This window comes from Aegilops tauschii, chromosome 5 (genome assembly GCF_002575655.3).
Source record: "Aegilops tauschii subsp. strangulata cultivar AL8/78 chromosome 5, Aet v6.0, whole genome shotgun sequence".
Lineage (NCBI taxonomy): Eukaryota > Viridiplantae > Streptophyta > Magnoliopsida > Poales > Poaceae > Aegilops > Aegilops tauschii.
In genome coordinates this window covers 195,950,954-195,962,966 of record NC_053039.3, presented here as the reverse complement: position 1 = coordinate 195,962,966, position 12,013 = coordinate 195,950,954, and positions in this window count along the sequence as shown.

Here is a 12,013-nt window from a genome sequence, read left to right as displayed (position 1 = left end):
AAAAAAAGAGTCTGGAGACCCCCGGGCAGTTTTTAGGCCAAAATTTCGGCAACCCAAAATATTTTTTCCCTATCCTATTTTTAGGCCCCGGGTAGTGTTTTGAGACACTCGCCATCATAGTGATTTTTTGTCGCACTTTTTCGTCGTCGCTGCCCTGATTTCCGAAAAAACAAATAGTCAAAAAATTTTGTGCCCATCCTGTCAGTTTGACCTGGGAAGAGTTTTGAGACACTCGCCATTATAGTGATTTTTTTCGCAAAAAAAAAAAAAAAAAAAAGGAGGAGCGCAAAAAAAAAAAAAAAAAAAAGAGCGAAAAAAAAATTCCTGAGTGTGCTTTTCCCTTGTTTACGTGCAGCGCCGTGATTTTGTTAGTGTTCTAGGCTCGCGTCTCTAGCACGGTCTAGCCTAGGACCAGCACAGTACCGTCGTTGAGCGTTTATTCAACTTTGCATCTCTGAATTGATTATTGCTTACCATTTTGCTACCATATTATAAGCCTTCCCAGCTCCACATAAGTCTACATCGTGCGTTTGACTCTCCCTGGTAATCGCTATATCCAAGCTTTGAGAGTTTTTGACTACAACGGTTGCCGATCACCACCTGCTGCTGGGTAAGAACTGGTAAGAATTTGAGATTCGCTTGAAGGTTTTGTGACACACCACCATCCCACCACTTCTAGTAGTCTGCAGGATCATATTCTTTTGTGTTTCTATTGCTGCTAACCATGGCAGGTTCACAAGCCGATGAGACTGATTGGGCGAACATGACGAACAAGGAGTTGCATGATAAATTTCAGCAAATGATGAGTGGCCAGGTGGGAGATGTGCTAAACAGATTTGAAGAGGCTATGGAGAAGATAGATGCCGTGGAGAAGTCGTTTGAGACAAAGCTGGATAACAAGTTTACTGAATTACTCAAGCGTCTTCCCCAACCACCACCGGCTGCACATGTCGCACCTCTACAACAACAACAACCACATCTCCAACGCCGCCTTCCAAATCAAGTGGGACGGGCACAGCGCGTTCCAACTGAGATTGGTCAAAATTCGGGTGCTGCTGTCCCTACTGTTGATGCTTCTTTGGCTCCTGCTCCTGCGGCGGCTGAGGAGGATGACGATTATGCAGGCGATTATGAGGATGAGGTTGATCAAAATCAGAACTACGTGCAGCCACCAGCACCACCACCAGCAGGTCGACCTCAGGTATATATTCGCAACGGTAGGCCGGCACCACCACCTCAGGTACGAGATCATGACCATCTCCCTAAACTGAAATTGAATATTCCACCATTTGAGGGTAGATATGTTCCTGATATATATCTTACTTGGGAGTTAGAAACTGAACAACGATTTACATGTTTACAATATCCTGAGGAGAGACGTGTTCCTGCTGCTGTTTGTGCTTTCACTAGCTTTGCATGTGTTTGGTGGTCTGAACATTGTAGATTATATCCTGTTCCAGCTACTTGGGCTGCTTTGAAAACTGCTATGCGTACTCGTTGGGTTCCACCATATTATCAACGTGAATTACTTCAAAAATTGCAGCGTTTAAGACAAGGAAAAAATTCTGTAGAAGAATATTATCAGGAATTACAAACTGGCATGATTAGATGTGGTATTGTTGAGGAGAATGAAGCTATGCTTGCACGTTTTATGGGTGGATTAAATAAAGAGATTCAGACCATTCTAGAGTATAAGGATTATAATAATATCACTCGTTTATTCCATCTTGCTTGTAAAGCTGAACGTGAAGTGCAGGATCGACAGCCATTGGCGCGAACTAACTTTTCTGCAGGTCGACCTTCATCATGGACACCGCGTGCATCTTCTACTTCCACTTCACCATCACCTCCATCAGGTGCCACCTCCAGCCGTGATACAAGAAAGCAGGCACAACCACCACTCTCTGCCAAGAGCACACCTGCCGGGCCTGTGCAGAGCTCTTCTTCTTCCATGGCATCGACAGGGCACACAAGTGATATTATTTGTCGTCGTTGTAAGGGAAGAGGACATTTTGCGAGAGAATGCAAATCTCAGCGTGTCATGATTGCTACTGAGGATGGTGGGTATGAGTCCGCTAGTGACTATGATGAGGAGACTTTGGCTCTTATTACACGTGAAGAACATGGTGGAGATGATTCTGAAAATGAGACGCAATACATGGCTCCTGAAGACGCTGACAGGTATGAATGTTTAGTTGCTCAACGTGTTTTGAGTGTGCAGGTCACACAAGCAGAGCAAAATCAGAGGCATAATTTGTTCCATACAAAGGGAGTTGTGAAGGAACGTTCTGTTCGCGTCATCATAGATGGAGGGAGCTGTAACAACTTGGCTAGCATGGAGATGGTGGAGAAGCTATCTCTCACCACAAGACCACATCCACATCCTTACTACATCCAATGGTTCAACAACAGCGGCAAGGTTAAGGTAACACGTACTGTTCGAGTGCATTTTAGTATCTCTACATATGCTGATTATGTTGATTGTGATGTGGTACCCATGCAAGCATGTTCCTTATTACTAGGTAGACCATGGCAATTTGATAAAAATTCTGTACACCATGGTAGAAACAATCAGTATACTATTGTTCATAAGGATAAAAATATTACTTTGCTTCCTATGACTCCTGATTCCATTTTGAAAGATGACATTAATAGAGCTAATAAAGCAAAACAGGAGAAAAATAAGAGTGAAAATCAGATTGTGGCAAATGAATTTGAGCAACAAATGAAACCTAATAATAAACCATCTAGTGTTGTTTCTGAAATTAAATTGAAAAGTGCATGTTTACTTGCCACAAAATCTGATATTGATGAACTAGATTTCAGCAAATCTGTTTGCTATGCTTTTGTGTGCAAAGAGGCATTATTTTCATTCGAGGACGTGCCTTCCTCTTTGCCCCCTGCTGTCACTCACATTTTGCAGGAGTTCGCTGACGTCTTCCCACAAGACGTGCCACCGGGATTACCACCTATTCGAGGGATTGAGCATCAAATTGACTTAATTCCCGGTGCATCGCTACCCAACCGTGCACCATACCGTACCAATCCAGAGGAGACGAAGGAGATTATGCGTCAAGTACAGGAGCTGCTCGACAAAGGTTATATACGCGAATCTCTTAGTCCTTGTGCTGTTCCTATTATACTCGTGCCTAAAAAGGATGGTACGTCGCGTATGTGTGTTGATTGTAGAGGCATTAATAATATTACTATTCGTTATCGTCATCCTATTCCTAGGCTCGATGATATGCTTGATGAATTGAGTGGCTCTACAATATTCTCCAAAGTTGATTTGCGTAGTGGATACCATCAAATTCGTATGAAATTGGGAGATGAATGGAAAACTGCATTTAAAACTAAGTTTGGTTTATATGAGTGGTTAGTCATGCCTTTTGGGTTAACTAATGCACCTAGTACTTTCATGAGACTAATGAACGAAGTTTTACGTGCTTTCATTGGACGATTTGTGGTGGTCTATTTTGATGATATACTGATTTATAGCAAATCTTTGGAAGAACATTTGGAACATTTACGTGCTGTTTTTATTGCTCTACGTGATGCACGTTTGTTTGGTAACCTTGGGAAGTGCACCTTTTGCACCGACCGAGTATCTTTTCTTGGCTATGTTGTTACTCCACAGGGAATTGAAGTTGATAAAGCCAAGATTGAAGCTATTGAGAGTTGGCCGCAGCCCAAAACGGTCACACAAGTGCGGAGTTTTCTTGGACTCGCTGGTTTCTATAGGCGTTTTGTGAGAGATTTTAGCACCATTGCTGCACCTCTCAACGAGCTTACAAAGAAGGATGTGCCTTTTGTTTGGGGTACCGCACAGGAAGAAGCCTTCACGGTATTGAAAGATAAGTTGACACATGCTCCTTTACTCCAACTTCCTGATTTTAATAAGACTTTTGAGCTTGAATGTGATGCTAGTGGCATTGGATTAGGAGGTGTGTTATTACAAGATGGTAAACCTGTTGCATACTTTTCTGAAAAATTGAGTGGGCCTAGTCTGAATTATTCTACTTATGATAAAGAACTATATGCTCTTGTTCGGACTTTAGAAACATGGCAACATTATTTATGGCCCAAAGAATTTGTTATACATTCTGATCATGAATCTTTGAAACATATTAAAAGTCAAGCTAAACTGAATCGTAGACATGCTAAATGGGTTGAATTCATTGAAACTTTCCCTTATGTCATTAAACACAAGAAGGGTAAAGAAAATGTTATTGCTGATGCATTGTCTCGTCGCTATACTATGCTTTCACAACTTGACTTCAAAATATTTGGTTTGGAGACCATCAAAGATCAATATGTGCATGATGCTGATTTTAAAGATGTATTGCAGAATTGTAAAGAAGGAAGAACCTGGAACAAGTTTGTCGTTAATGATGGATTTGTGTTCCGTGCTAACAAGCTATGCATTCCAGCTAGCTCCCTTCGTCTTTTGTTGTTGCAGGAGGCGCATGGAGGAGGATTAATGGGACACTTTGGCGTGAAGAAGACGGAGGACGTACTTGCTACACATTTCTTTTGGCCAAAGATGAGACGGGATGTTGAGCGTTTTGTTGCTCGCTGCACTACATGTCAAAAAGCTAAGTCACGACTAAATCCTCATGGTTTATATATGCCTTTGCCTGTACCTAGTGTTCCTTGGGAGGATATATCTATGGACTTTGTTTTAGGTTTACCTCGAACAAAGAAGGGGAGGGATAGCATATTTGTTGTCGTGGATAGATTCTCGAAAATGGCGCACTTTATACCATGTCATAAAAGCGATGATGCTGTTAATGTTGCTGATTTGTTCTTTCGTGAAATTATTCGCTTGCATGGTGTGCCAAATACTATTGTTTCAGATCGTGATACTAAATTTCTTAGCCACTTTTGGAGATGTTTATGGGCTAAGTTGGGGACTAAACTGCTTTTTAGTACTACTTGTCACCCCCAAACTGATGGACAAACTGAAGTAGTCAATAGAACATTGTCTACTATGCTTAGGGCTGTTTTGAAGAATAATAAGAAAATGTGGGAAGACTGCTTGCCTCATATTGAGTTTGCTTATAATCGTTCATTGCATTCTACTACTAAGATGTGCCCTTTTGAAATTGTGTATGGTTTCCTACCTCGTGCACCTATTGATTTGTTGCCTCTTCCATCTTCGGAGATGGTTAATTTTGATGCTAAACAACGTGCTGAATTGATCTTAAAAATGCATGAGTTAACTAAGGAAAACATTGAGCGTATGAATGCTAAATATAAACTTGCTGGAGATAAGGGTAGAAAACATGTTGTGTTTGCACCTGGAGATCTTGTTTGGTTACATTTGCGTAAGGATAGATTTCCTGATTTGCGCAAATCAAAGCTAATGCCACGTGCTGATGGTCCTTTTAAGGTGTTAGAGAAAATAAATGATAATGCATATAAACTTGAGCTGCCTGCAGATTTTGGGGTTAGTCCCACTTTTAATATTGCAGATTTGAAGCCTTATTTGGGTGAGGAAGATGAGCTTCCGTCGAGGACGACTTCATTTCAAGAAGGGGAGGATGATGAGGACATCAATACAATTATTACACCCACAGGCCCTGCTGCTATACATACTGGACCAATTACTAGAGCTCGCGCACGCCAATTAAATTACCAGGTACTTTCGTTTCTTGCTAATGATTCTAATGTTCATGAGAATATGATGCTGCCTAAATTGGATACATTTGTTTTGCTTACAAATGAAGGGCCTAGCTTTGAGAAGGATGAACATTGGAGCAAGAACAAGCATGGAGATGATGGCATGCGCATGGGGAACAAGAACGGAGTTACAAGTGATGATTTCAGGACGTTGAAGCCACCATAATGCGTGCATGAAGCCTTGGACGAAATATACAAGATGCTACTTCATAACTTTCGTCCAGAGGCTATTCTAGGTGCTGCGTCACCTTATTATTGGGCCAGGCCCATGTAATTTCGAAATACATAAGTATAGGCTGTTTTTAGAGTCCGTATGTGTGGGGAAACAAGAGATAGGGTTGGTTTCGGACCCCTTCCTCAAGGGCCACGAAATTCCCCCCTCTTCCTCCATATATACAGCCCTTAGGGCGTCGTTTAGACTTTGGGTTTTGTTTAGATTAAAAGTTCGCCATAGCTGCAACTTCGCGTACTTCGTTTGTGTTCAGCGACCAGACAAAGGCGTCACAGAACCCCACCTTGATCAATAAAGCTTTCATCTTATATTCGCAATATCCAGATTGCAATCTCAGTTTCTTGCCTGTTCTTCGTTTGCTCGCAGGAAACAGACCCTCGTGGTTAGGTTGATCGTGCTCCGGCGTGGTCGATAACCTCTCGGAGTTGGTTTAGCGATTGCTAAGGCGCGACGTCCTCGCACGTTCGTAGTCGGATCGTCAAAGTCGACTTCCATCAAAGCGATATTCATCATCTCATCGAAAGACGGGACACCTTTGCCTCTATCACAAAGCGATATCCATCATCTCATCGAAAGACGGGACACCTTTGCCTCTATCAGTTTCCCCTCGTGTTCATCACATTCTTCGTAGGGATCCGCTCCTTTCGTGAAAGATCGGCCATCTAGGGTTCCACCCTACATCAGAAGCTAGATAAATAGCAGGATTAAATCTACCCTCAAATGACGGTAAAGAGATAACCTGACCATGTGCTTGTGTGTGTTGTCCCAACTCTCGTGATGGTGATGATGTGTCCGTCGTTCAAGAACTTCTGTCTCCGGAACCTGTCATGATTAGTAGAAACAAGAAACAAAATTTGAGAATAATGTTCCTATGAATTACTAGGATGTGGTTGTAAAGTGCTCACAGTAAAGCAAATATCAATATCTTACAAGTTCTTACCATGTGGCAGGTGGTGACAGGCAACCAGCGGTGTCAAATAACTCCGAAGATTGTGTAAAGCGATTGCCAGGGGAACGTACGTATACACGGTGTAGAAATATGTGGAGCTGGGTTGGCTATATATGGTAGCAAAAGATTAGCAATAATCAATTCAAAGATGCAATGTTGAATAAACGCTCAACGACGGTACTGTGTTGGTCCTAGGCTAGACCGGACTAGAGACGCGAGCCTAGAACACTAATGAGGTCACGGCGTAGCACAACTAGCATCAATGAAGGATACTAAGTAGCTCGGGACAACAAGATATAAGTGAAGATCACAACGGCAGTAAAGATAATGATGAAAAACAACTGCCAAGCAGGATATACAACAACTCTCTCTCCAACTTTCCTCTTCAAAAGTTTGAGCCAATTTTCTGATAACTTTTTTCAAAGAATGCTACTAACTCAAGCTTGCCAATGCAAAAAGAATCACTCAATTCCGAATTGATATGAGGAGTCAAAGAATTCTAAAACTGGCCTGAAAAACTGGAATAAGCTGTGTCCGCGAACTTCGGAGGGCAAAAAGACCTATTTAGAAGCCGATTTTGAGGTGTCAAATATTGAACTAGCCTCTGCAACTATTTAGATGCGGCTCGTCGCTAGCTTTCATTTGAGTACTCGCGGAGCCAAAACGGACTTCGTATGAGGAAGTTATGCCTGTTTTACTGAACAGTGCACAAAACAGATTCCAATCCGAATTCAACTAAGAGATTGAGTCTAGATAGATCCGAATTTTCTTTTTTTTTTCTTATCTCTTTTTTTTCCTCACACTTTTTTCTTTTTCTTTCTGTTTTTTTTTCTCTGACTTCTTTTTCTTTTTTTCTCTGTCTTTTTTTTTCTTTTTTCTCTTTTTTTTCTCTCTCCCTCTTTCCAAAACAAACTAGATAAGATGCAGATGGGATCAAGCGAAGATGTGAACGATCTCAACTATGATTATGACAATGAACTATGGTTAGCACGTGGTGGAAATTGATGGATGGTGTGGTGGACAAGAGAAAGTATAACGATGCAGCGGTGACGTGACTAATGTGAACAGAACTCGAAACTCTAAATGAACTAGACACTAAGACCAGCAACTCGACACGACGATGCAACCGATAATTCAATAATGCAAACAATGAAAAGAAAATTGCAAAGGCTCAGAGTGGCTAGGACAAAGGATAAATAGATCTAACTTTTGTTTTGCGGCTTTTTCTTGGACAATAGGTAAGAAAATAAATCTAATCAAGGGATAACTGGAAATTCTCACCGAGCAACCTGAAAACTGATACCACTTGATAGAGGCAAAGGTGTCCCGATCTTTCGATGAGATGATAACTATCGATTTGGTGGAGTCGACTTTGACGATCCGACTACAAACGTGCACGACGTTGCGCCTTAGCAATCGCTAAACCAATCTCCTGAGGTTACTGACGATGCCGTAAGCACGATCAACCTGACCACGAAGGTCTATTCCTGCAAGCAATCGAAGAACGAGCAAGAATATGATAAAGCAATCTGAATATTGCGAATATATATGAAGTATTGATAATGGTGGGGATCCGAAAGCGGTCTTGGTCTGGTCGTTGGACACAAACGAAGTACACGAAGTTGCAATGGCTAACTTTTAACTAAACAAATCCCAAGGAAAAAGCTACTAGATGGATCTACTTATATAGGAGCAAGGGGTGGAGGCCAAGGAGGTGGGAGGACGTCCCAAGGCAGCCTAAAACCAACCCTAGGTCGTACAAGGCTCATGGGCCCAAGTAGAGGTCATGCAACACCTTTCGACTTGTTGTTTGACTCGGATTCTTCTGCAGCGTCAGATTGTTTCGTCCATATCTCAACGCTCCGGACGAATTTAAAGGTGAATCCAATTGGGTTGGAAAGAGGACGAAATGTACTTTCCAACAAAAAATGAATTCACCCAATTCGGAGTCCGTATGAAAGAGTTATTGGCGTTTTGAGTCAGGTATGTCTGTGCAGTCCGAATCTGAATCCAGAACGTGAGAGACTTGGACTCTATTTTCTCTTGGCCCAAAAGTGACGTGAGAGGACTTTTTGAACAGAACCTAAACTTCTCCTTTTGCCTTATCTTCATGTGTGGATTGTACAAACGTCCCATACACCTGCAATTAGACAAAACACAAAAGTGTGTGAAGTATTTTTGTTCTGGATAACATAAATAGATTATTGAATAGTTTGTACTAGAAATCACCTGACAAATATGCATGTATGCAATATTTTTGGTCGTATCCAAGGTAGTCATGTCCTCATCACATTGTATCATCCTCAGATTCTTCTATGTCACAATGATGCATATAAGATTTGAACTCTTGGTAGTAAGCATGAACAGTGTTGTTGCCTTGTTTAAATTGTTCAAATTTGCGAAGCAATTCACGACGATAGTAAGGAGGGAAAAATTGTTGTCTCATTACATCTTTCAAATCTTTCCAAGTTGTGGGTTGGTTATCAATGTTTTTCTTACAATGCACACTCCACCAAACAGAAGCAAAACCAGTAAATGCTCTAGTGGCAACTCGTACTCGCTCAAGTTCAAAAAAGTCATGGTGACTAAAAACTTGTTCTACTTCAAGCTCCCAAGCTAGATAAATAGCAGGATTAAATCTACCCTCAAATGACGGTAAAGAGATAACATGACCATGTGCTTGTGTGTGTTGTCCCAACTCTCGTGATGGTGAAGATGTGTCCGTCGTCCAAGAACGTCTATCTCCGGAACCAGTCATGATTAGTAGAAACAAGAAACAAAATTCGAGAATAATGTTCCTATGAACTACTAGGATGTGGTTGTAAAGTGCTCACAGTAAAGCAAATATCAATATCTTACAAGTTCTTACCAAGCAGCAGGTAGTGACAGGCAACCAGCGGTGTCAAATAACTCTGAAGGTTGTGTAAAGCGATTGCTAGGGGAACGTACGTATACACGGTGCAGAAATATGTGGAGTTGGGTTGGCTATATATGGTAGCAAAATATTAGCAATAATCAATTCAGAGATGCAATGTTGAATAAACGCTTAACAACGGTACTGTGCTGGTCCTAGGCTAGACCGTACTAGAGACGCGAGCCTAGAACACTAACAAAATCACGGCGCTGCACGTAAACAAGGGAGGAGCAGACTCTGAATTTTTTTCTTTTTTTTGCCTTTTTTCCTCTTTTTTTTACTCCGCAACAATTTTTTTTCGAAAAAGTCTACAAATGTCCTAAAAACTGCCTAGCCAGAATTTTCCAGACTTAGTTTTTTTTGAAACTGGAACTATTTTTCTTCTGCGAATGGCTCGGAAGTTGGGGAGTCCTACTCTGTCACGACTCGGAGTATCGCGTGATCTGGAAATCGAGAGCAAAGCAATAATTACTGGACTCGGACTAGGACTGGTGGCGGAGATGAATCTGGTGGAAACTTGGACTGGTGGCGGATATTTGCAGGGCAATGGAACACCGACTGGTGGCGAATCTGTGATGGAGGTGGACTCGGATTACCGTGATGGCGGTGGATATGTGGTATATGGTAGCGGCGATGACGATGGTGGTATATGGTAGCGGCGATGACGATGGTGGTATATGGCAGCGGTGATGATGATGGTGGTATATGGCAACGGAGATGACAATGGTGGTATATGGCAGCGGTGATGACGATGGTGCGGCGGCGGCGTGACAACTTGTGAACAGAACTCGAAACTCTAAAGTACTAGACGCTAGGACCAGCAACTTGACACGACGATGCAACCACAAATTCAACAAAGTAAATACAGAAAAGATTATGCAAAGGCTCAGATTGGTTCGGATAAGATGAACTAACCCTAATATTTTTTTCTGGCTTTTTCGTGGACTATAGGTATGAAGAACAGGCTCGATATAAACTACGAAAAACTGTAAAATCTCACCGAGCAACCTGGAAATCTGATACCACTTGATAGAGGCGAGGTGTCCTGATCTTTCGATGAGATGATAACTATCGATTTGGTGGAGACGACTTTGACGATTCGACTACAAACGTGCATGACGTTGCGCCTTAGCAATCGCTAAACCAACTTCGAGAGGTTATTGACCACGCCGGAGCACGATCAACCTGACCACGAAGGTCTATTCCTGCAAGCAATCAAAGAACAAGCAAGAATATGATAAAGTAATCTGAATATTGCGAATATATATGAAGTATTGATAATGGTGGGGATCCGTAAGCGGTCTTGGTCTAGTCGTTGGACACAAACGAAGTACACGAAGTTGCGATGGCTAACTTTTAACTAAACAAATCCCAAGCACAAAGCTACTAGATGGATCTACTTATATAGGAGCAAGGGGTGGAGGCCAAGGAGGTGGGAGGACGTCCCAAGGCAGCCTAAAACCAACCCTAGGTCGTACAAGGCTCATGGGCCCAAGTGGAGGTGATGCAACACCTTTGGACTTGTTGTTTGACTCGGATTCTGCTGCAGCGTCAGATTGTTTCATCCATATCTCAACACTCCGGACGAATTTAAAGGTGAATCGAATTAGCTTGAAAAGAGGACGAAATCTACTTTCCAACAAAAAAAGAATCACCCAATTCGGAGTCCGTATGAAAAAGTTGTTGGCGTTTTGAGTCAGGTATGTCTGTGCAGTCCGAATCTGAATCCAGAACGTGAGAGACTTGGACTCTATCTTCTCTTGGCCCAAAAGTGACGTGAGAGGACTTTTTGAACAGAACCTAAACTTCTCCTTTTCCCCTATCTTCATATGTGGATTGTACAAATGTCCCATACACCTGCAATTAGACAAAACACAAAAGTGTGTGAAGTATTTTTGTTCTGGATAACATAAATAGATTATTGAATAATTTGCACTAGAAATCACCTAACAAATATGCATGTATGCAATATTTTTGGTCGTATCCAAGGTAGTCATGTCCTCATCAAATGTAAGGGCGAAACACATGATGCATAAGGCGCATGAAGGTAGCGGGTGCTTCCGATAAACCCGTAGGCATGACTAACCACTCATATAGACCAAACTTTGTTTTGAAAGCTGTTTTCCATTCATCACCCTCTTGTATGCGGATTAGATAGTAACCACTTTTAAGATCAATTTTGGAAAAGATAGTGGCACCGCAAAGTTCATCAAGCATATCATCAAGGCGTGGAATG